Here is a 24,905-nt window from a genome sequence, read left to right as displayed (position 1 = left end):
AATATTAGTCCTTGACTTGAATTTCCCTCCCTATCCCCTAAGGTTAAGCTTTCACTAAGGGGCTGGCAGTGGGTGTGATTTCTTAAAGTTTCTAGGTAGAGAAATTTCAGAATCTTCTTTGGTTTCCAATTCTATTCCTCCCTCTAGAGAGCAGTGGGAAGTTGTTCTAGTTATTTGCCTCACAAAGTTGGTCCATTTAATAAACTCAATTGCAGAAAACATTGATTGGTTCTCTGCTGACTCAAAGATTAGGGTAATGGACTCTAGGGTCAGATAAATAGTTCAAATTCAGGCTCCTTCACTTAATTCCTGAGTGACCCTAGCAAGTTATGTAACCTCCTTAAGCTTTAATTTCCTTAAAAATGGCATAATCATACCTATCTCACAAGGTTGTTATGAGGATTTTTTTTTAATAGTCCGTTGGTTTTATTTTTCTGGGATAAAAAAGTATAAGCATAAATGTTTTTACATGGTCCTAATGAAGATATCCTTTAAAATAATTTATGAAATAGTTCAATTCATGACTCTTGATTATCGGTATCCAACAATGTCACTGTTAGCCTTGATTAATTAGTTGAAAATTTGAGATCAGAAGAAGTGATTTATGAATATTTCCTCAACCCCTTAGAAACATAATCACAGAAATAAGTTATAACTTCATCATAAATTTTTGGAAAGTAGACGTGTTCATTCATTATTAATAGGGCAAAGATCTGTGTCACAAAAGATTAATCTGTGTAAACTGGCTTCCACCAGTAAAGACATTTTCTGAAAATCACAGATATGTCAGGAAAAAAAAAAAGGAAAATGACAGGTTTCTGGTCAAGATGGCGGTGTAGGTAAATGCGGCATTCACACATCTTCCCACAACCACTTCAAAATTACAACTAAACCACAGAACAACCATCTTTCAGAACTACCTGAAATCTAGCTGCCAGAAGTCCTACAGATAAGGATATAAAGACTAGCACAGTGATGGCGAACCTTTTGAGCTCGGCATGTCAGTATTTTGAAAAGCCCTAACTTAACTCTGGTGCCGTGTCACATATAGAAATTTTTTTGATCTTTGCAACCATATTAAAACAAAGATTTATATTTTTGATATTTATTTTATATATTTAAATGCTATTTAATAAAGAAAAATCAACCAAAAAAATGAGTTCGCATGTCACCTCTGACACGTGTGTCATAGGTTCGCCATCACTGGACTAGTAGGAAGGGCAGGGACACTGAAAGGGCTAATCCCACATCCATGTGTGATGGATAAGAATCAGGAGGGATATCTGGGCTGTGGAGGTCCCCCCTGAGGAGCAAGGGGTCCCAAACCCACACTAGGCCCCCCAGCCCAGGGTTCCAGGGCCAGGAAGGGAAGTCCCCATAACTTTTGGCTGTTATAAACCAGCCTCCCTGTGTTTGTTTCTGTGTATTAGAGCTGCTACATCTCCCAGGCTTGGCAGAGTGGCTTAATGTAGTAAGTGCCCTTAGGGTCCAGTGGCACAACCTCCCTGTTCACTCAAGCTGGGCACTCCAGGCATGTCCCCCCCATGTGGGCTGTGTACACTCTCCTGTTGTAGTTGAGCCTTGATTGCTGTTGGCTCAGTTGGTTGGAGCATTGGCCTAGACACCAAAATGTTGTGGGTTCGATTCTTGGTCAGGGCACATTCCTAGATTGTAGGTTTGATCCCCAATTGGGCGGTATATAGGAAGTAATGGGAAGTAATGGGAGGTAATTGATTGATGTTTCTCTCTCCCCTGTCCCCCGCACCTCTCTCTCCCTCTTTTCCTCTCTCTCTAAAAATCAATAAACATATCCGCAGGTAAGGATAAAAAATGTTATTACTCATTATTGAAATAGAACTTGTTGAAAATAGTACTTGATTTCTGCGGTCTTTTTTTGCAAAAAATCACAATACTAGGGTAACCATGAGGAAAACATCTAATGAATCCAAATTGAGAGACATTTTACAAAGTATCTGACCGGTACTCCTCAAAACTGTTAAGGCCATCAAAAACAAAGAAAGTCTAAGAAACTATGACAGCTCAGAGGAGCTTAAGCAGACAAGACAACTGAAAAATGCAATGTGATAGCTTGGATGAGATTCTGGAACAGAAAAAGGATATTATGGAAAAACGTAGGAAATCTGAATGAAGTATGGAGTGTAGTTAACAAAAAAAGAAAGAAAGAAAATGACATAGACCATTCTGCTGTATTAACGATCACGTGAAACAACATAACCTTTGTCCTCGGAGTTCCAGTGCAGCTTCTGTACTACATCTGTGCCAAAACTGCCACCGTGCAAGACTGACAAGCAGGTCACATGCTAAATGCACTTACTCCACACCAGATAACCAACAGTAGTCTGAACCAGATTTGTTTGCCCTGAATTTTGGGTTGTATTCTGTAGGAAAGGATGGTCTAAATCAGTGATGGCGAACCTTTTGAGCTTGGCGTGTTAGCATTTTGAAAAACCCTAACTTAACTCTGGTGCCGTGTCACATATAGAAATTGTTTGATCTTTGCAACCATAGTAAAACAAAGATTTATATTTTTGATATTTATATATTTAAATGCCATTTAACAAAGAAAAATCAACCAAAAAAATGAGTTTGCGTGTCACCTCTGACACGCGTGTCATAGGTTTGCCATCACTGGTCTAAATAAACATAGCTAATAAGTCCATACCAAAGGTGAGCAATGCTCTACATATTTGTACAGGGTGGGGCAAAAGTAGGTTTACAGTTGTTCTTATGAAAATAATACAATAATTATAAATACTAATACAAGAATAAACTGTTTTGCATACTTACAACTGTTCTTATGAAAATAAGAACTGTAAACCTACTTTTGCCCCACAACTAAAAAAGTTTGTTTGCTGGAAGTTTGCCACAATACAAAGTCCTAAACATCACAGAATCCAAGCTACAAGACCAGCCTTGTTTAATCTGATGATACAATTCCCTTTGGGATTCAGAGAGTGAATTTATAACAAAGGCAAACAGCAACGCCATAGAACTGCAGTGAAATATAACATTGTCTCAAGCAAGCATTCTTTTGGAGTTACTGTACCACTGATATAAGGCAAAGCAGGGCCAATATGGTGGGGAGTTATGAAAGTACTGTATGAGAGGGTTGGAAGATGGCGGCGATATAGGCAGACGCGTCCCAGGTCTTGTCCCGGAGCAAACGGAGTAAGCAGCTGAAACTAATAACACCCACCCCGAATTGGCAAATTTACTCAGCTGGTGAGACGGCTTGCAGCCTGGAAGGGCAGACCTCCCCTGGAAAGGTTAAAAACCAGGGATCTGGGCAGGAAAGTCTGCCAGACCTGAGCCCAGAGGGTCGGAGGGAGACCGCATGGCAGACAGCCGCGTCTCTTGGGACAGACACAGACCCTGACCAGGGTAAGGAGTTCCGCGGGTTTGCTGGCGCCAGGAGATTTGAGATTTGGATTTTGTGACTGCGGAGAACTGAGACTAAAGGGGGCATCCTGAGGAACTGATCAGACCATGCAGTGCCCATAAGAGAGGAGCGTTTCCCAGACCGCAGATCCAAGCAACAGCAGCCCCCTGAGCACCGCAGCCTCCTGATCACCACAGCCTCCTGATCACCACACCCTCTGTCTGTGGAACAGCAACTGTACTTGAAGCCTCCCCCTACCAGCCAGAAGAGCCAACACAGCTGTGAACAACACCCACCAGAGGAGCTGCTGCCAACTGGAAAGCAGCTGCTACCGCAACCATCTGAGCAGCAACCACAACCCAAGGAGCCCCTGCCACCCAGGGAGCAGCCACTGAACATCTCAACATCTACATATGTCAGCGAGATCAAACATGGGTAGGCAAAGAAACCCCCAAAGGAAAGAAAAGGAGGACTCCCCAGAAAAGCAGCTAAGTGAGACAGAGATATGCAACATGACGGAAAAAGAATTCAGAATAAGGTTCCTAGAGTACATGCACCACATGTTCAAGAAGCAAGAAGAAACAGATGAAAAACTCAACTACTTATGCAAGAAGCTAGAAGAAACAGATGAAAAAATCAACAACTTAAGTAAGTCCCAAGAAGAAATGAAGAGTGACATAGCTTCAATAAAAAACTCCATTGAAAGTATCAACAGTAGACTGGGAGAAGCGGAGGACCGAATTAGTGAATTAGAAGACAAGGAAGCAAAACACACTCAAACTGTACGGCAAATGGAGAAAAAAATTAAAAGACAGGAGGAGAGCCTAAGGGAGCTTTGGGACAACATGAAACGAAACAACATACGAATAATAGGGGTGCCAGAACAACAGAAAGACGAACATGGATTAGAAAACCTATTCGAAGAAATAATATCAGAAAACTTCCCTGAGGTGGGGAAGAAAAAAGTCACACAAGCCCAGAGAGTTCCAAACAAGGTGAACCCGAAAAGACCCACACCAAGACACATCATAATTACCATGGCAAATGTTCAGGATAAAGAGAGAATCTTACAGGCTGCAAGAGAGAGACGGAAAGTAACATACAAGGGATCTCCCATTAGATTATCAAATGATTTCTCAACAGAAACACATCAGGCCAGAAAAGAATGGACGGAAATCTACAAAGTGATGCAAAGCAAAGGACTGAATCCAAGAATACTCTATCCAGCAAGGCTATCATTCAAAATTGAAGGGGAAATAAGAAGCTTCACAGACAAAAAAGGGCTAAGGGAGTTTATCACCACCAAGCCAGCCATGCAAGAAATGCTAAAGGGACTGGTGTAAAAAGAAGAAATATCAAGCTCAGAAAGAAAACAGCCACATACACACACACAAAAAAGAAATGGCTACAAACAAATACCTTTCAATAATAACTTTAAATGTAAATGGACTAAATGCTCCAACCAAAAGACATCGAGTGGCTGAATGGATAAAAAAACATGACCCATACATCTGCTGTCTACAAGAGACCCACCTCATTAGAAGGGACTCACACAGACTGAAAGTGAAGGGATGGAAAAATATCTTTCACGCAAATGGAAAGGAAAAGAAAGCTGGGGTAGCAATACTTATATCTGACAAAATACATCTCAAAGTGAAGGCCATAACCAGAGATAAGGAAGGCCACTTCATAATACTAAAGGGATCAATACAACAAGAAGATATAACCCTGGTAAACATATATGCACCCAATGCAGGAGCACCCACATACATAAGAAAACTTCTGGAAGATATCAGGGGAGAGATCGACAACAATACAATCATAGTAGGGGACTTTAATACACCACTGACATCACTGGATAAATCCACTAGACAAAAACTCAGCAAAGAAACAGCAATCCTAAATGACTCACTAGATCAGATGGACTTAATTGACATCTTCAGAACACTTCACCCCACAGCTGCGGAATATACATTCCTCTCAGGTGCTCATGGGACATATTCAAAAATAGACCACATATTGGGTCACAAGCAAAGTCTCCACAAATTCAAGAAGATTGAAATCATAAAAAGCTTCTTCTCAGACCACGATGGCATAATGTTAGAAATAAACTACAATAAAACCAACCCAAAATACTCAAACACTTGGAAGCTGAATAGCATGTTATTAAATATTGATTGGGTTACCGATGACATCAAAGAAGAAATTAAAAACATCCTGGACACTAATGACAATGAAAACACAACAATCCAAAACCTCTGGGACACAATGAAAGCAGTCCTGAGAGGAAAGTTTATAGCTCTACAGGCCTATCTCAAAAAACAAGAAAAAATGGTAGTCAATCATCTAACTCTACAACTCAAAGAATTAGAAAGAGAGCAACAAGAAAACCCCAGAGTGAGCAGAAGGAAGGAGATAATAAAGATTAGAGCAGAAATCAATGAAATAGAGACCAAAAAAACAATACAGAAAATCAATGAAACCAAGAGCTGGTTCTTTGAAAGGATAAACAAGATTGACAAACCCCTAGCCAGGCTCACCAAGAAGCAAAGAGAGAGGTCCCAAATAAACCAAATCAGAAATGATAGAGGCGAAATAACAACAGACCCCACAGAAATACAAATGATTGTTAAACAATACTACGAGCAACTCTACTCCAACAAACTGGACAACCTGGAGGAAATGGACAAATTCCTAGAAAAATACAACATTCCAAAACTCAATCAGGAAGAATCTAAAAACCTCAATAGGCCAATAACTATGGAAGAAATTGAAGCAGTCATCAGAAAGCTTCCAGCAAACAAAAGCCCAGGGCCAGACGGCTTCACAGGGGAGTTCTACCAAACATTCAAGGAAGAACTAAAACCTACCCTCCTCAGACTACTACAAAAAATTCAAGAGGAAGGAACGCTTCCAAGCTCATTCTATGAAGCCAGCATCACCCTAATACCAAAACCAGGTAAAGACATCACAATGAAAGAGAATTACAGGCCAATATCCCTCATGAACATAGATGCCAAAATCCTCAACAAAATCTTAGCAAATCGGATCCAGCAGTACATCAGAAGGATCATACACCATGACCAAGTAGGATTCATCCCAGAGATGCAAGGATGGTACAACATCCGTAAATCAATAAATGTGATACATCACATAAACAAATTGAAAGAAAAAAACCACATGGTCATATCAATTGATGCAGAAAAAGCATTCGACAAAATCCAACACCCATTTTTGATAAAAACTCTCAGAAAGGTGGGAATAGAAGGATCATACCTCAACATAATAAAAGCCATATATGACAGGCCCACAGCCAACATCATACTCAATGGACAAAAACTAACACCATTTCCCCTAAGAACAGGAACAAGACAGGGATGCCCACTCTCACCACTCCTGTTCAACATAGTACTGGAAGTATTAGCCATTGCAATTCGGCAAGAAGAAGGAATAAAAGGCATCCAAATTGGAAAAGAGGAAGTAAAACTGTCCTTATTTGCAGATGACATGATATTATACATACAAAACCCTAGAGACTCCATCAAAAAGCTACTAGACTTAATACATGAATTTGGCAATGTAGCAGGATACAAAATTAACCCCAAGAAATCTGAGGCATTTCTATACACCAATAGTGAACTTTCAGAAAGGGAGATCAGAAAAACAATCCCATTTACCATCGCACCAAAAAAATTAAGATACCTAGGAATAAACTTAACTAAAGAGGTTAAAAACCTCTACTCAGAAAACTACAGGACGTTGAAAAAAGAGATAGAGGAAGACATAAACAGATGGAAGAACATACCATGTTCTTGGATTGGTAGAATCAACATCATTAAAATGTCCATACTACCCAAAGCAATCTATACATTCAACGCACTTCCCATTAAAATACCAATGGCCTTCTTCACAGATCTAGAACGAACTCTCCAAAAATTCATCTGGAATAAAAAAAGACCCAGAATAGCTGCAACGATCCTGAGAAAGAACAAAGTAGGTGGGATCTCAATGCCAGATATCAAGCTGTATTACAAAGCCACTGTTCTCAAAACTGCCTGGTACTGGCACAAGAACAGGCATATAGATCAGTGGAATAGAATAGAGAGTCCAGAAATTAGCCCGAACCAATATGCTCAATTAATTTTTGACAAAGGAGGCATGAACATACAATGGAGCCAAGATAGTCTCTTCAATAAATGGTGTTGGGAAAATTGGACAGACATATGCAAGAAAATGAAACTAGACCACCAACTTACACCATACACAAGAATAAACTCAAAATGGATAAAGGACTTAAATGTACGACAGGAAACCATAAAAATTCTAGAAGAATACAAAGGCAGCAAAATCTCAGACATATGCCAAAACAATTTCTTCACTGATACAGCTCCTAGGGCAGTTGAAACTAAAGAGAAACTGAACAAATGGGACTACATCAAAATAAAAAGCTTCTGCACAGCAAAAGAAACCATCAACAAAACAACAAGAAAACCCACCTCGTGGGAAAACATATTTGCCAACGTCATATCTGATAAGGGCTTAATCTCCAAAATTTATAGGGAACTCATACAACTTAACAAAAAGAAGATAAACAATCCAATCAAAAAATGGGCAAAGGATCTAAATAGACACCTTTCAAAAGAGGACATTCAGAAAGCCAAGAGACATATGAAAACATGCTCAAAGTCACTAATCATCCGAGAGATGCAAATCAAAACAACAATGAGGTACCATCTCACACCTGTCAGAATGGCCATCATCAACAAATCAACAAACGACAAGTGCTGGAGAGGATGTGGAGAAAAAGGAACACTTGTGCACTGCTGGTGGGAATGCAGACTGGTGCAGCCACTATGGAAGGCAGTATGGAGGTTCCTCAAAAAATTGGAAATGGAACTCCCATTTGACCCTGTGATCCCACTCCTAGGAATATATCCCAAGAAACCAGAAACACCAATCAGAAAGGATATATGCACCCAGATGTTCATAGCAGCACAATTCACCATAGCTAAGATCTGGAAACAGCCTAAGTGCCCATCAGTAGATGAATGGATTAGAAAGCTGTGGTACATCTACACGATGGAATACTATGCTGCTGTTAAAAAGAAGGAACTCCTACCATTTGCAACATCATGGATGGAACTGGAGAGCATTATGCTAAGTGAAACAAGCCAGTCAATGAAGGAAAAATACCACATGATCTCACTCATTCATGGATAATAAAGACCATTACAAACTTTTGAACAATAATAGATACAGAGGCAGAGCTGCCTCAAACTGATTGTCAAACTGCAGTGGGAAGGCCAGAGAGAGTTGGGGGACAGGAGGGAGGGGAGTAAGAGATCAACCGAAGGACTTGTATGCATGCATATAAGCATAACTAATGGACATAAGACACTGGGGGGTAAGGGAGGGTAGGGGTTTGTCAAGGGGGGGGGGGAAAGGATACTTATGTAATACCCTTTGTAATACTTTAAGAGAAAAATTAAAAAAAAAAAAAAAAAAGAAAGTACTGTATGAAAATATGGAAAACAGCAACCGTCCAAATTACATGGGCTGAAGGAAGGAAACTAAGGCCTTGCTGAAGCCACCACATCTCAAGCAGGTCTTTGTTATCTGTTTGATTCTATCTTCCTCCCTAAGCTTTAAGTTTTGTGAGAGCAGGAATCAACTATGTTGTTCACCATTATTTTTCCAGCTCCTGTTATAAAGTTCACAAAATATCAGGCTTCAAATCTGACAAACCTGCACCTTTTGTAAATCCTATGTTCTCTTGCTTTCTTTGATGATCCATGAATTGGACTACAGTTACAATTTTTAAATTTCACAAATATTTAAATGCCACTACTAATGAAATGAATTCCTTGGCTGTCTCCTCTCAGTGGGGACTGCTGGCTAGGATGAGCCACTAGGGCTGACTGCTGGGTCTGGGGCCTGTGGGCTGGACTGCTATGAGAATTAAATAAAATAATGTGCATGAACCATTTTTCACAGTAAATGCTCAGTAAATCTTAGCTAATATGATTTAAATAATCCCTTATTTTATAGCAGAAGCCATATTCTTGAAAGTCAGGGAAACTGGCAAAACCTCAAGCAGCAAGATGAATGAATATAAGCCATAAAAACAAGTGGTAATGTGAAAATTAAGCACAATTAATTTTTGTGAAAGATTCAGCAGTCAGTACACTTATTTAGGTTTTCAAAGATATGTTATATCTACCACAGTAGAAATAAAATGATTCCCAGCTCTGTATTCTCTTAAAATAAAAAAATTTAAAAATCTAAAAGAAGAAATAACAATCATGTAATATCAACAATCAATAACACTAAGTATATATTTTCATAAAATAAAATTCACCCTTTTAAAGTATATCCTTTAGTGATTTTTAGCATTGTCACAAACTTGTACAACCATCACCATCATCTAATTCTAGAGCATTTCCATCACCTCAGAAAGAAATTCCATGCCATTAACAATCACTTCTCATTTCCCCCTAACCCCAGCCCTAGAAACCACTAATCAACTTTAAATATATTTTAAAAACACATTCAATAAAGTTCCTAAATGTCATCTATTTCCAAAAGGTACTACATTCACTAGGATTAAAAACTGGCTCTGCTAGGCAACCCTTTTCTTTATTTTATTTTATTGACTTGAGAGAGGAAGGGAGAGGGAGAAAGAGATAGGAACATCAATGATGAGAGAGAATCATGGATCAGCTGCCTCCTGCATGCCCTCTACTGGGGATCGAGCCTGCAACCCTGGCATATGCCCTTGACTGGAATAGAATCTGGGCGCCTTCAGTCCACAGATTGATGCTTTATCCACTGAGCCAAACTAGCTAGGACTAGGCAACGCTTCTCTTAAAATCACTCTCAATTGGCCAGGTTCTCCCACAAGTTTTATCCTATACAGAATGCATCTGATTTTAAAGTTTTCAAGATAGCCTGATAGGCTTAAAATGCAATATATGTGGTACTTGACTATTCACTGGCATATTTTTCTGAGTTTGATCTTCTAAGCACATATCGAGAGGGTGGAGAATAAATAGATTTTCTCCTTTCATTTTTTTTTTTTTTTTTTTTTTTTTTTTTTTTTTTACAGAACAAATTTTTACTTTTAATCATTAGTGCCAATACAATTCACAACTTTGTTGCCATGTTTTTTTTTTTTTTTTTTTTTTTTTTATTATTCGCTTAAAGTATTACAAAGGGTATTACATAAGTATCCTTTTCACCCCCCCGCCCTTGACAAACCCCTACCCTCCCTTACCCCCCAGTGTCTTATGTCTATTAGTTATGCTTATATGCATGCATACAAGTCCTTCGGTTGATCTCTTACTCCCCTCCCTCCTGCCCCCCAACTCTCTCTGGCCTTCCCACTGCAGTTTGACAATCAGTTTGAGGCAGCTCTGCCTCTGTATCTATTATTGTTCAAAAGTTTGTAATGGTCTTTATTATCCATGAATGAGTGAGATCATGTGGTATTTTTCCTTCATTGACTGGCTTGTTTCACTTAGCATAATGCTCTCCAGCTCCATCCATGATGTTGCAAATGGTAGGAGTTCCTTCTTTTTAACAGCAGCATAGTATTCCATCGTGTAGATGTACCACAGTTTTCTAATCCATTCATCTACTGATGGGCACTTAGGCTGTTTCCAGATCTTAGCTATGGTGAATTGTGCTGCTATGAACATCTGGGTGCATATATCCTTTCTGATTGGTGTTTCTGGTTTCTTGGGATATATTCCTAGAAGTGGGATCACAGGGTCAAATGGGAGTTCCATTTCCAATTTTTTGAGGAACCTCCATACTGCCTTCCATAATGGCTGCACCAGTCTGCATTCCCACCAGCAGTGCACAAGTGTTCCTTTTTCTCCACATCCTCTCCAGCACTTGTCGTTTGTTGATTTGTTGATGATGGCCATTCTGACAGGTGTGAGATGGTACCTCATTGTTGTTTTGATTTGCATCTCTCGGATGATTAGTGACTTTGAGCATGTTTTCATATGTCTCTTGGCTTTCTGAATGTCCTCTTTTGAAAGGTGTCTATTTAGATCCTTTGCCCATTTTTTGATTGGATTGTTTATCTTCTTTTTGTTAAGTTGTATGAGTTCCCTATAAATTTTGGAGATTAAGCCCTTATCAGATATGACGTTGGCAAATATGTTTTCCCACGAGGTGGGTTTTCTTGTTGTTTTGTTGATGGTTTCTTTTGCTGTGCAGAAGCTTTTTATTTTGATGTAGTCCCATTTGTTCATTTTCTCTTTAGTTTCAACTGCCCTAGGAGCTGTATCAGTGAAGAAATTGTTTTGGCATATGTCTGAGATTTTGTTGCCTTTGTATTCTTCTAGAATTTTTATGGTTTCCTGTCGTACATTTAAGTCCTTTATCCATTTTGAGTTTATTCTTGTGTATGGTGTAAGTTGGTGGTCTAGTTTCATTTTCTTGCATATGTCTGTCCAATTTTCCCAACACCATTTATTGAAGAGACTATCTTGGCTCCATTGTATGTTCATGCCTCCTTTGTCAAAAATTAATTGAGCATATTGGTTCGGGCTAATTTCTGGACTCTCTATTCTATTCCACTGATCTATATGTCTGTTCTTGTGCCAGTACCAGGCAGTTTTGAGAACAGTGGCTTTGTAATACAGCTTGATATCTGGCATTGAGATCCCACCTACTTTGTTCTTTCTCAGGATCGTTGCAGCTATTCTGGGTCTTTTTTTATTCCAGATGAATTTTTGGAGAGTTCGTTCTAGATCTTTGAAGAAGGCCATTGGTATTTTAATGGGAAGTGCGTTGAATGTATAGATTGCTTTGGGTAGTATGGACATTTTAATGATGTTGATTCTACCAATCCAAGAACATGGTATGTTCTTCCATCTGTTTATGTCTTCCTCTATCTCTTTTTTCAACGTCCTGTAGTTTTCTGAGTAGAGGTCTTTAACCTCTTTAGTTAAGTTTATTCCTAGGTATCTTAATTTTTTTGGTGCGATGGTAAATGGGATTGTTTTTCTGATCTCCCTTTCTGAAAGTTCACTGTTGGTGTATAGAAATGCCTCAGATTTCTTGGGGTTAATTTTGTATCCTGCTACATTGCCAAATTCATGTATTAAGTCTAGTAGCTTTTTGATGGAATCTCTAGGGTTTTGTATGTATAATATCATGTCATCTGCAAATAAGGACAGTTTTACTTCCTCTTTTCCAATTTGGATGCCTTTTATTCCTTCTTCTTGCCTAATTGCAATGGCTAATACTTCCAGTACTATGTTGAACAGGAGTGGTGAGAGTGGGCATCCCTGTCTTGTTCCTGTTCTTAGGGGAAATGGTGTTAGTTTTTGTCCATTGAGTATGATGTTGGCTGTGGGCCTGTCATATATGGCTTTTATTATGTTGAGGTATGATCCTTCTATTCCCACCTTTCTGAGATTTTTATCAAAAATGGGTGTTGGATTTTGTCGAATGCTTTTTCTGCATCAATTGATATGACCATGTGGTTTTTTTCTTTCAATTTGTTTATGTGATGTATCACATTTATTGATTTACGGATGTTGTACCATCCTTGCATCTCTGGGATGAATCCTACTTGGTCATGGTGTATGATCCTTCTGATGTACTGCTGGATCCGATTTGCTAAGATTTTGTTGAGGATTTTGGCATCTATGTTCATGAGGGATATTGGCCTGTAATTCTCTTTCATTGTGATGTCTTTACCTGGTTTTGGTATTAGGGTGATGCTGGCTTCATAGAATGAGCTTGGAAGCGTTCCTTCCTCTTGAATTTTTTGTAGTAGTCTGAGGAGGGTAGGTTTTAGTTCTTCCTTGAATGTTTGGTAGAACTCCCCTGTGAAGCCGTCTGGCCCTGGGCTTTTGTTTGCTGGAAGCTTTCTGATGACTGCTTCAATTTCTTCCATAGTTATTGGCCTATTAAGGTTTTTAGATTCTTCCTGATTGAGTTTTGGAATGTTGTATTTTTCTAGGAATTTGTCCATTTCCTCCAGGTTGTCCAGTTTGTTAGAGTAGAGTTGCTCGTAGTATTGTTTAACAATCATTTGTATTTCTGTGGGGTCTGTTGTTATTTCGCCTCTATCATTTCTGATTTGGTTTATTTGGGACCTCTCTCTTTGCTTCTTGGTGAGCCTGGCTAGGGGTTTGTCAATCTTGTTTATCCTTTCAAAGAACCAGCTCTTGGTTTCATTGATTTTCTGTATTGTTTTTTTGGTCTCTATTTCATTGATTTCTGCTCTAATCTTTATTATCTCCTTCCTTCTGCTCACTCTGGGGTTTTCTTGTTGCTCTCTTTCTAATTCTTTGAGTTGTAGAGTTAGATGATTGACTACCATTTTTTCTTGTTTTTTGAGATAGGCCTGTAGAGCTATAAACTTTCCTCTCAGGACTGCTTTCATTGTGTCCCAGAGGTTTTGGATTGTTGTGTTTTCATTGTCATTAGTGTCCAGGGTGTTTTTAATTTCTTCTTTGATGTCATCGGTAACCCAATCAATATTTAATAACATGCTATTCAGCTTCCAAGTGTTTGAGTATTTTGGGTTGTTTTTATTGTAGTTTATTTCTAACATTATGCCATCGTGGTCTGCAAAGAAGCTTTTTATGATTTCAATCTTCTTGAATTTGTGGAGACTTTGCTTGTGACCCAATATGTGGTCTATTTTTGAATATGTCCCATGAGCACCTGAGAGGAATGTATATTCCGCAGCTGTGGGGTGAAGTGTTCTGAAGATGTCAATTAAGTCCATCTGATCTAGTGAGTCATTTAGGATTGCTGTTTCTTTGCTGAGTTTTTGTCTAGCGGATTTATCCAGTGATGTCAGTGGTGTATTAAAGTCCCCTACTATGATTGTATTGTTGTCGATCTCTCCCCTGATATCTTCCAGAAGTTTTCTTATGTATGTGGGTGCTCCTGCATTGGGTGCATATATGTTTACCAGGGTTATATCTTCTTGTTGTATTGATCCCTTTAGTATTATGAAGTGGCCTTCCTTATCTCTGGTTATGGCCTTCACTTTGAGATGTATTTTGTCAGATATAAGTATTGCTACCCCAGCTTTCTTTTCCTTTCCATTTGCGTGAAAGATATTTTTCCATCCCTTCACTTTCAGTCTGTGTGAGTCCCTTCTAATGAGGTGGGTCTCTTGTAGACAGCAGATGTATGGGTCATGTTTTTTTATCCATTCAGCCACTCGATGTCTTTTGGTTGGAGCATTTAGTCCATTTACATTTAAAGTTATTATTGAAAGGTATTTGTTTGTAGCCATTTCTTTTTTTGTGTGTGTGTGTGGCTGTTTTCTTTCTGAGCTTGATATTTCTTCTTTTTACACCAGTCCCTTTAGCATTTCTTGCATGGCTGGCTTGGTGGTGATAAACTCCCTTAGCCCTTTTTTGTCTGTGAAGCTTCTTATTTCCCCTTCAATTTTGAATGATAGCCTTGCTGGATAGAGTATTCTTGGATTCAGTCCTTTGCTTTGCATCACTTTGTAGATTTCCGTCCATTCTTTTCTGGCCTGATGTGTTTCTGTTGAGAAATCATTTGATAATCTAATGGGAGATCCCTTGTATGTTACTTTCCGTCTCTCTCTTGCAGCCTGTAAGATTCTCTCTTTATCCTGAACATTTGCCATGGTAATTATGATGTGTCTTGGTGTGGGTCTTTTCGGGTTCACCTTGTTTGGGACTCTCTGGGCTTGTGTGACTTTTTTCTTCCCCACCTCAGGGAAGTTTTCTGATATTATTTCTTCGAATAGGTTTTCTAATCCATGTTCGTCTTTCTGTTGTTCTGGCACCCCTATTATTCGTATGTTGTTTCGTTTCATGTTGTCCCAAAGCTCCCTTAGGCTCTCCTCCTGTCTTTTAATTTTTTTCTCCATTTGCCGTACAGTTTGAGTGTGTTTTGCTTCCTTGTCTTCTAATTCACTAATTCGGTCCTCCGCTTCTCCCAGTCTACTGTTGATACTTTCAATGGAGTTTTTTATTGAAGCTATGTCACTCTTCATTTCTTCTTGGGACTTACTTAAGTTGTTGATTTTTTCATCTGTTTCTTCTAGCTTCTTGCATAAGTAGTTGAGTTTTTCATCTGTTTCTTCTTGCTTCTTGAACATGTGGTGCATGTACTCTAGGAACCTTATTCTGAATTCTTTTTCCGTCATGTTGCATATCTCTGTCTCACTTAGCTGCTTTTCTGGCGAGTCCTCCTTTTCTTTCCTTTGGGGGTTTCTTTGCCTACCCATGTTTGATCTCGCTGACATATGTAGATGTTGAGATGTTCAGTGGCTGCTCCCTGGGTGGCAGGGGCTCCTTGGGTTGTGGTTGCTGCTCAGACGGTTGCGGTAGCAGCTGCTTTCCAGTTGGCAGCAGCTCCTCTGGTGGGTGTTGTTCACAGCTGTGTTGGCTCTTCTGGCTGGTGGGGGGAGGCTTCACATACAGTTGCTGTTCCACAGACAGAGGGTGTGGTGATCAGGAGGCTGTGGTGATCAGGAGGCTGCGGTGATCAGGGGGCTGCTGTTGCTTGGATCTGCTGCGTTGATTTAAAGGCACAAAATACAACAGAGCAAGGCACAACGTACCAGGCACTGAACACAAGTATATTCACAATATTAATAACCCCAAATAAAGGTGACCACCCGAATTAAGAGAATTAGGGGATAAGGGAGAAAGAAGAGAAGAAGATAAAAGAGAGAACAGAAAAGAAAAATAAGAAAAAAAACAAACAAAAAAGGAGTGCAAAAATAGAATTGGGAAAAAAGAGGGGGGAAAAAAAGAGAGTGAAAAAAGAGAATGAAGTAGAAGCGGGGAAGAGACTCCCCGTATGAGGAGCAACCTCCAATAGAACTGCCACTAATCTCAACAAATTCCAGCAACAGATCCCTGGAGATGAATGCAAACTACAAACCACCAATAATATCCAGAGGGGTAAGGGAAAACAGAAGCACAAAAATAACTGGGGTGGGGTGGGGGAGGGAAGGGAAAAACCAGCAGAAAAAAAAGAAAAAGAAAAAGAAAAACAACCTCACAACCAGTCCTAAAAAAGAAGAAAAAACACAAAACAAAACAAACAAACAAATTAAAAAAAAAAAAAAAAAGCCCAATATATTCAACAATCAAGAAAACAATAGAAAGATAAGAGAGAAAAAAATGGTTGGAAAGTGAAGAAGGATAAAGAATAGGTGTATAAGGATTTAGAGCAGTAGATTGGAAATAGGATGTATAAGTAGGGTGGAATTAGACAGGGGGTAAAAAGAGGGAATTGGGAAAGTCTGGAGCAGGAATAGGGTAGGAGAAACAGGACACCAAAAGGGGAAAAGTAAGGAAGAGGGTTTTAGCAAAGAGGTGGAATTGAGATAGGGAAAATTAATGCTAAAGGAACGATGAAAATAGAATGGAGAACACTAATCCCAAAAGAAAATAAAGAGAAAATAAAATGGCACTTTAAAAAATGGTAAAATGGTAGCAGTAATAATACTGGTTAAAAATAAAAATGTGGTAATTTAAAGGGTAAAATCAGGTGATGGAAAAAGAAGAAAAAGAGAAAAAAAAATTGGTTTCTTAGTAAAAAGGTGAAAAAATTAAAAAGAAAAAGAAAAAGAAAAAATTTGCAGTAGTGATGGTCTTTCGGTTCTTCTACTCTTCAGCCTGGTTCGCCTTAGTCCTGCCAGGTATTTAGGAGAGTGTTGAATTTGCCTGCATTACACTGTTCCTCTGTGTTGTAAATCACAGTCCTGATTTTAAAGCAGGCCGTATTTGTGATCCAGTCTGCCTTAATTTGTATTCCCCTAAGAGTCAGTTTGTGGCTCAGCCTCTGGGTGGCAGTGTTTTTGGGTTGGCCTCTGAGGCTATACAGCTTCTCTATCCTTTTTTAATCCTTACCCTGCTCTGTGTTGTTGGTGGGACTGAAAATCCCTCTATAGGCCAGACCCTGGTAACTCCCAGGGACTAATCAGCTTGTTTTAGTCCTTTATCTCATACAGGGTGGAATCTGGGTGTGGCTGTGCTCCTTGCCTGGGGGGCTGGGGGGAGGAATTCCACCCTCTGGAGGAATGGCTGCCCCAGTCCTGGGCCCAGGGGGGTCTCAGCACTCAATTCGCTGCCACCTCCTCCGGCTCCCCCTCTTTCCTCAGCCTCTCCCCAGATTCCCCTCGTCTGCACCTTCACCCTCTCTTCAGCACAGGTGAGTGTCTGTATCCGAACTGTCCTATGAGCAGGGTTCAGTGAAAACAAAGAAACAGACAAATGCCGGCCGGCCGCGGAAACGCTCCTCTCTTACCGGTCTGGGAAACGCTCTTCTCTTACCAGCACTGCATGGTCTGGGAAACGCTCCTCTCTTATGGGCACTGCATGGTCTGATCAGTTCCTCAGGATGCCCCCTTTAGTCTCAGTTCTCCGCAATCACAAAATCCAAATCTCAAATCTCCTGGCGCCAGCAAACCCGCGGAACTCCTTACCCTGGTCAGGGTCTGTGTCTGTCCCAAGAGACGCGGCTGTCGGCCATGCGGTCTCCCTCCGACCCTCTGGGCTCAGGTCTGGCCGATTTTCTCCTTTCATTTCCACAGAATTGCCCACTCAGTCTAGCACAAAAAATGGAATAATCTCTTTTTAAAATGTTTTGTTTAAATGGAACTTAAATGAGTTATTAATATATAAAAGGATGGTAAATTAGAATTTTTTGATGTGCAACAGAACCAGGGGAAATAAGACTATAAATATGAGTTTGCAACATGTTACAGAGAATTCTGAATTCTTGGACCCTTTGAAAAAACCCCAAACCATTTGGTAGGCTGTGGGAAGCAACAGAAGATTTTGGAGGCAGAAGAGGGTTAGCAATGATTATTAACTGGACTTTACAACTGAGTAGATGATGGGGAAGGAAGAAGAGAACACCCAAAGATAAAACTGGGACATTGGTGGTGCAATAATATGGAAGACGGGAGAAGGAACTGATTTATTAAGAGACTAGGGGCCTGGTGCATGAATTCGATCGGAGCTGATTGGGCCGGATCAGCCAGGGGCAGGTGGGGTGGATGCAGGAGGTTGGCCAGCTGGCCCCACCTCCAATCACGGTGGAGGGGCTGATGGGGAGGGGGTGGCCGGACAGGGGGAGGGGCTGCCAGCAGTTGGCTGGCCAGTCCTGCCCCTGATTGGAGTTGGGGGGGGGGGGGTGATCAGGAGCAGGGTCGGCCTGGGAGAGGGGCCACTGGCAGTTGGCCAGCCTGCTCTGTCCCTGGTCAGGGGGGAGAAAAGGGGGGTGCCAGCTGAGGGGAGGGGCCGCAGGCAGTTGGCCAGCCAGCTCCACCCCCTGTTTGAACTCCCAGTTGAGGGGATAATTTGCATATTAGCCTTTTATTATATAGGATATGAGTTCTATTTCAGTCTTGTTCAACTTTCAAGGATCCAGTTGTGGGCTCAGAGATATAGATTTGGGAGTCACCTCTATGGAGGTTGTACATGAAGTACTGGGAATGAATGGTTCACTTGGTAAGAAGAGAGAATAGAGTTATAATAGAGCTGAAGACAGACCACAGTAATTGTTTACACTTAAAGTGAGAAGAGGAAGAGAAACCAGCCAAGGCAGAGGAATGAATGGTCAGAGGCAGGTGAACTAGGATAGTATTGCATCATAAGACCAAAGAACTGATTCAATAAGTCAAAGAGGATGAAGATTGAGTGCTTAGCAAACTCCACAGCAAGCTTTAAGCAGTTTCTATCGAGTTCTGGGGTAGAGGATCTGTTATAAGAGCAGAGATTCTGACAAGTTACCTTCAGCAAAGAAGAAGATAAACATCCTCTTCCAACTCACACGGCAAGGCATTATGCATAGAAATCCAGGAAGAGCTGCGGTTAACGTTACACTGCCACTCTCCCCATTTGTTTTTCTATAATTCTTATCTCTACCAACTAACTCTCTCCACATTACATTTCTGTATTTATTCTGCCTTGTTTAAAATTAAGCTCCTAGATTGTGTCCTTATACTTCTCCATGCCATGATAACCTTTCATGTCCCAAATTCTACCTCATGCCAATCTTTAAATGACTACTTCAACTGTTAATTTCCTGATTATCTATTTCAGAGTTAAATTTACAAGAGGTTCTAGCTTGCCAGATTATTATTATTTTTTGTATTAGGTCACATCATGGAATGTTGAACCGTCAATGAATAGGTCAGAAGCCCATCTGTATTTTAATCACCTGTGGCCTGGGAGATGGAGTGGAGGCCACATAGTTAGTATATGTAGGCTTGACCTTCAGTGTGAACTATAGGAATGACAGCAACTATGAGGAACATATCTAGTAGGCATTGGGGATGAAAGTTTAAAAACCCACGTTTGCCTGGCCAGTGTGGCTCAGTGATTGAATGTCAACCCATGATATTCAATTCCCGGTCAGGGCACATGCCCGGTTGCAGGCTCAATTCCCAGTAGGGGAATGTGCAGTGGGCAGCCTTTAGATCAGTGATGGCGAACCTATGACATGTGTGTCAGAGGTGACATGCGAACTCATTTTTTTGGTTGATATTTCTTTGTTAAATGGCATTTAAATATATATAAAATAAATATCAAAAATATAAATCTTTGTTTTACTATGGTTGCAAATATCAAAAAATTTCTATATGTGACATGGCACCAGAGTTGAGTTAGGATTTTTAAAAATGTTGACACGCCGAGCTCAAAAGGTTTGCCATCACTTCTTTAGATGATTCTCTCTCATCATTGAGGTTTCTGTCCCTCTCTCCCTCTCCCTTCCTCTCTCCTAAGTCAATAAAAAACATATTTAAAAAAACAGGTTTGCAAAGAATAGTCATAAGCCTTTTCTATAATGCTGCTTAATATTGATGTTGACTCCTCATTCCTGTAGGCTAGAGGTAAATTCAATTTGTTATTTTTAAGGAGAGGTATACACACTGATTACTGCTGAAACTATGTTACCCAACCTGGTCAAGATGGTGTATGGAGGACATATTGAAATATCTCTATCCTCTCCCCACCTTCTCTAAATACATAAAAATATTAGACAAAGTGCCATATATAATTTAAGCTTTGGTTTTCAAATAGTAGAAAACTGTGATTTTTTTTTTCTCCTTCTCTCGGAAACTCATCATTGTTTAACTCACACTACAAGGAGTATGAAAAATAGACAAACTCTATTTGTAGTGTAACTAGAGACATCTGTAAGCCTGGACTATAACCTATAAATAAATAAATAGAGACTGCCCAATGTCAAAGTCAAATTGGAATCTATATACATATAAAAGCCTAAGTGACTAGAACGACCAGAACGACCGTTGCTATGATGCGCACTGACAACCAGGGGACAGGTGCTCAATGCAGGAGCTGCCCCCTGGTGGTCAGTGTGCTCCCACAGCCAACCTCCCTTGACTGGCCAACCTCCTGCAGTGCCTCCCCCAGCCGGAAGGCCCCAATCACCCAATCAGGGCTGGCCCCAGGCTGGGATGGGGAACCAGGGGTGAGTGGTGGCAGACATAGCCCCTTTACCAGGGAGACCAAGGGCTGGCTCCCTCCTCGGTGCTGGCGGCCATCCTCCCATGCCCCATTCCTCCCCCCAGCTAGCAGGCCCCTATCAGCCCACCATCCGCCTGCCGCCTGCCCACCACGGTGGTGCACAGCAGCAAGGGAAGGAGGAGCGGGGGAGGCGGGGAACCACATGGTGGCAGAGACCATCTCCTCCTCTCCTGACCCAGCTGGGGTCTTCGGGCCCTGGACTGAGATGGGGAATCTGGGGTGGGTGGTGGCGGACTTGGCCCCTTTCCCAGGGGGACTGAAGGCCGGCTCCCTCCTTGGGGCCGGTGGCCAACCTCCTGTGCCCTGTCCCTCCCCCTGGCCAGCAGGCCCCAATCAGCCAGTTGCCTGCCTGCCATGGTGGCAGCATGGAGGAGAGGAAAGGACGAGGGGGGAGGCAGGGAACCGTGCGGTGGCAGGGTGCCAACGATGGCAGTGTCAGCGACTGTCGCCTCCTCTCCAGCCCGGCCCTGATCGGCCTGACCTGGATCAGCTCTGATTGCTGGCCAAGCTTAGGGAACCTACCTGTGCACAAAATTTGTGATAATAAATGCCTAGGCATGCAGGTATTATACAAAGCAAGAGTGACCTAGCTCTCCAAAGAAAGTGTCTCAAGAGGCACAACCCCTAGTACAGAACAACGAGAACAGGCAAGGCTGAAATAGAAGCTTTCCTACACCTATTTGTCACAAATATTTGAGAAATTAGGGAAAGTGAAGTTGAACAAGGGCAAATAAGCCATATTTGCGGGAAGAAGTCTGTTGGTGAGGAAGAATGGAGGATATAGACTCTACATTGTAAGCAACCCTGCAGTGCTATCATGGGGGAAAGTAAGGGCTATAAAAACTCACACACATCCTATCTAATAAAAGAGTGATATGTAAATTAGCTGTCACTCCATGACAAAGATGGCGGCACCATAGTGTCTGGGGCAGGACACTGGCTGCATTGCCCCAGCAACGCGAGCCCAGCGTCCACGCCCCGGCCACGCAGAGGGAAGGGAGGGGAGGGGCCCCGGCCATGCGGAGGGAGGGCTGGGACCTCGGGCTGGAGGCTGGGGTAAGGGACACTGGCTTCATTGCAGGCTGGGCTGAGGGACCCTCCCCCGACCCCATGCACGAATTTTGTGCATCGGGCCTCTAGTTGTTTCCTAAAGAAAATAGCCTCAACTGTGGCCCTGCCTCAACCTTCTTGCAAGTCTCTTGAAAATAGCTGATTCAGTAGAAACTCACCTCATTCAAAGATGTTTAAAGAAACAAAATATAAGTAGCATCTATGAAACAAGAATGGGAGAAAATGTCTAGAACAAAGCACAGAGAGCTATGGAGTTAGAAAATATGAAGAGGAAACTACGAACAATGAAGGTAGAGTGAGATGCTTTGATGTTTGTCTGATAGGAGTTTCAGAAACAGAGACTGGAAAGAATGGTGGAGAGATAATATTCAAAGGGAAAGTGGCTATATTAGGTCTAGGCTGGCAAGATCCAGGTTTGGGAGATAAGATGTCAGGGATAAGGAACACAGGCAGTGTGGGGAACTAGGGAGCAAATGCTTGTTCCCCAAGCTAGAATAGACCTGAATATGAGTGGAACTAAGCCCATGAATAGAGGCAAATACAAACTTCTAACCGGGAATAGAGCAGTGGTTCTTAACCTTGGCTGCACATTAGAATCACCTGGGAATCTTTTTAAAATCCTGATTTCTGGGCCCCATCCTCCGGAAATTCTGTTTCTTTGTTATGGGGTGGGGCCACAACATTAGTAACAAAGAAACAGAATTTCCAGAGGATGAGGCCCAGAAATCAGGATTTTAAAAAGATTTCCAGGTGATTCTAATGTGCAGCCAAGGTTGAGAACCACTGGAATAGAGGGTTAGGAGTAAGGAATAAAGTAGTTCTGAATACTCAAATTCTCCAGGGCATGTACAGCAGATGGGGATAGCCCTGGTTTTAGGGTTGGAATTATTTGGATTCTCTTAATTCCACCATTGATTTGAGTGTCAGAGCAAGTTTTGAATCTTGTTTCCCTTTCAAGAGCATGAGAATAACCCTTGGACCAATCCTTGGGGATTCTGCCTCAGAATAAGTTTTCTGTCTATTATTATTTTCAAAAATATATTTTTATTGATTTCAGAGAGAGAAAGGCACAACGAGAGAGATAATAACATTAATGAGACAAAGATCGGCTGCCTCCTACATGCTCCCACCAGGGACTGAGCCCACAGCAACCCAGGCATGTGCCCTAACCGGGAATTGAACTAGTGATCTCTCAGTGCATGGGTCGATACTTGACCACTGACCCACACTGGCCGGGCTATATTTAAGTTTTTTATCCTTTAGGAGGCATGGCATACAAATTGAAAAAATAGTATTTGTACATTTAACATTTTTTTCTCCATAATAATCTTCCTCACTTTCCTCTGCTGACAATCTGATCTTTCAAGTGCCATGTTAGACATCCTAGATGGGATGTCATCCTTGACAACACTCCCTAGTCAAGTGTCAGGGACCCATCTATTATGCTTTCCTGAAATATACTTATCTACATGATAAAAATTGTCCTGCTATTACCCTGGCCAGTGTTGCTCAGTGGATAGAGCATCGACCCACACACTGAAGGGTCGTGGGTTCAATTCTCAATTAATAGTACACACAGAAAGCCCTAGCCGATTTGGCTCAGTGGATAGAGCATAAGCCCATGGACTGAAGGGCCCCAGGTTCGATTTGGGTCAAGGGCATGTACCTTGGTTACAGGCTCAATCCCCAGCCCCAGGTCAGGGTGGATGCAGGAGGCAATCAATTGATGTGTCTCTCTCACATCAATATCTCTCTCTCACCCCCTCCCCTCCACTCTCTCTCTAAAAATCAATGGAAAAAATATCCTTGGGTAAGGGTCAACAACAACAACAAAAAATTGTCCTACTCTGAGGTGGTCTCATCTCAGTCCCTCTTTTTTTTTAAAAAAAAATCTTTATTGTTCAGATTATTACATTTGTTCCTCTTTTTTCCCCCCATAACTCCCCTCCTTCCAGCTCCCACCCCACCCTCCACCCTCACTCCCCACCCACTGTGTTCATCCATAGGTGCATGATTTTTGTCCAGTCACTTCCCGCATCTCCCACACCCCTTTTCCCCCCAAGAATAGTTAGTCCATTCCCTTTCTATGTCCCTGATTCTATTATAATCACCAGTTCATTCTGTACATCAAGTTATTTATTCACTTGATTCTTAGATTCATTTGTTGATAGATGCATATTTGTTGTTCATAATTTGTATCTTTACCTTTTTCTTCTTCTTCCTCTTCTTAAAGAATACCTTTCAGCATTTCATATAATACTGGTTTGGCGGTGGTGAACTCCTTTAGCTTTTCCTTATCTGTGAAGCTCTTTATCTGACCTTCAATTCTGAATGATAGCTTTGCTGGATAAAGTAATCTTGGTTGTAGGTTCTTGGTATTCAGCACTTTGAATATTTCTTGCCATTCCCTTCTGGCCTGCAAAGTTTCTGTTGAGAAATCAGCTGACAGTCGTATGGGTATTCCCTTGTAGGTAATTGAGCCTCTTTCTCTTGCTGCTTTTAAGATTTTCTCTTTGTCTTTTGCTCTTGGCATTTTAATGATGATGTGTCTTGGTGTGGTCCTCTTTGGATTCCTTTTGTTTGGGATTCTCTGCGCTTCTTGAACCTGTAAGTCCATTTCTTTCTCCAGGTGGGGGAAGTTTTCTGCCATTATTTCTTGAAATAGGTTTTCAATATCTTGCTGTCTCTCATCTTCTGGCACTCCAATAATTCTGATATTAGACTGCTTAAAGCTGTCCCAGAGGCTCCTTACACTATCTTCACACTTTCGGATTCTTTTTTCATTTTGCTTTTCCAATTGGGTGTTTTTTGTCGAATCTTTGGTTTGATTCTTGAGCTCCTCTGGTCTGCTATTGGGTATAATATTCTTTATTTCAGTCCGTGTATGCTTACTTTCTAATTTCTTT

The 24,905-nt window shown here is 41.2% G+C and overlaps 1 pseudogene; it reads right to left on the bottom strand.

The window, feature by feature from the left end:
* Nucleotides 1-660: 660 nt before the first annotated feature.
* On the bottom strand, nt 661-23,372 carry LOC139003837 (DNA damage-regulated autophagy modulator protein 2 pseudogene; annotated as a pseudogene).
* Between the last annotated feature and the right edge of the window lie 1,533 nt (nt 23,373-24,905).

This window comes from Myotis yumanensis, unplaced genomic scaffold (genome assembly GCF_028538775.1).
Source record: "Myotis yumanensis isolate MYYU_CA2020_CCGP unplaced genomic scaffold, mMyoYum1.0.hap1 SCAF_1, whole genome shotgun sequence".
Lineage (NCBI taxonomy): Eukaryota > Metazoa > Chordata > Mammalia > Chiroptera > Vespertilionidae > Myotis > Myotis yumanensis.
This window is presented reverse-complemented; position numbering and strand designations above follow the sequence as displayed.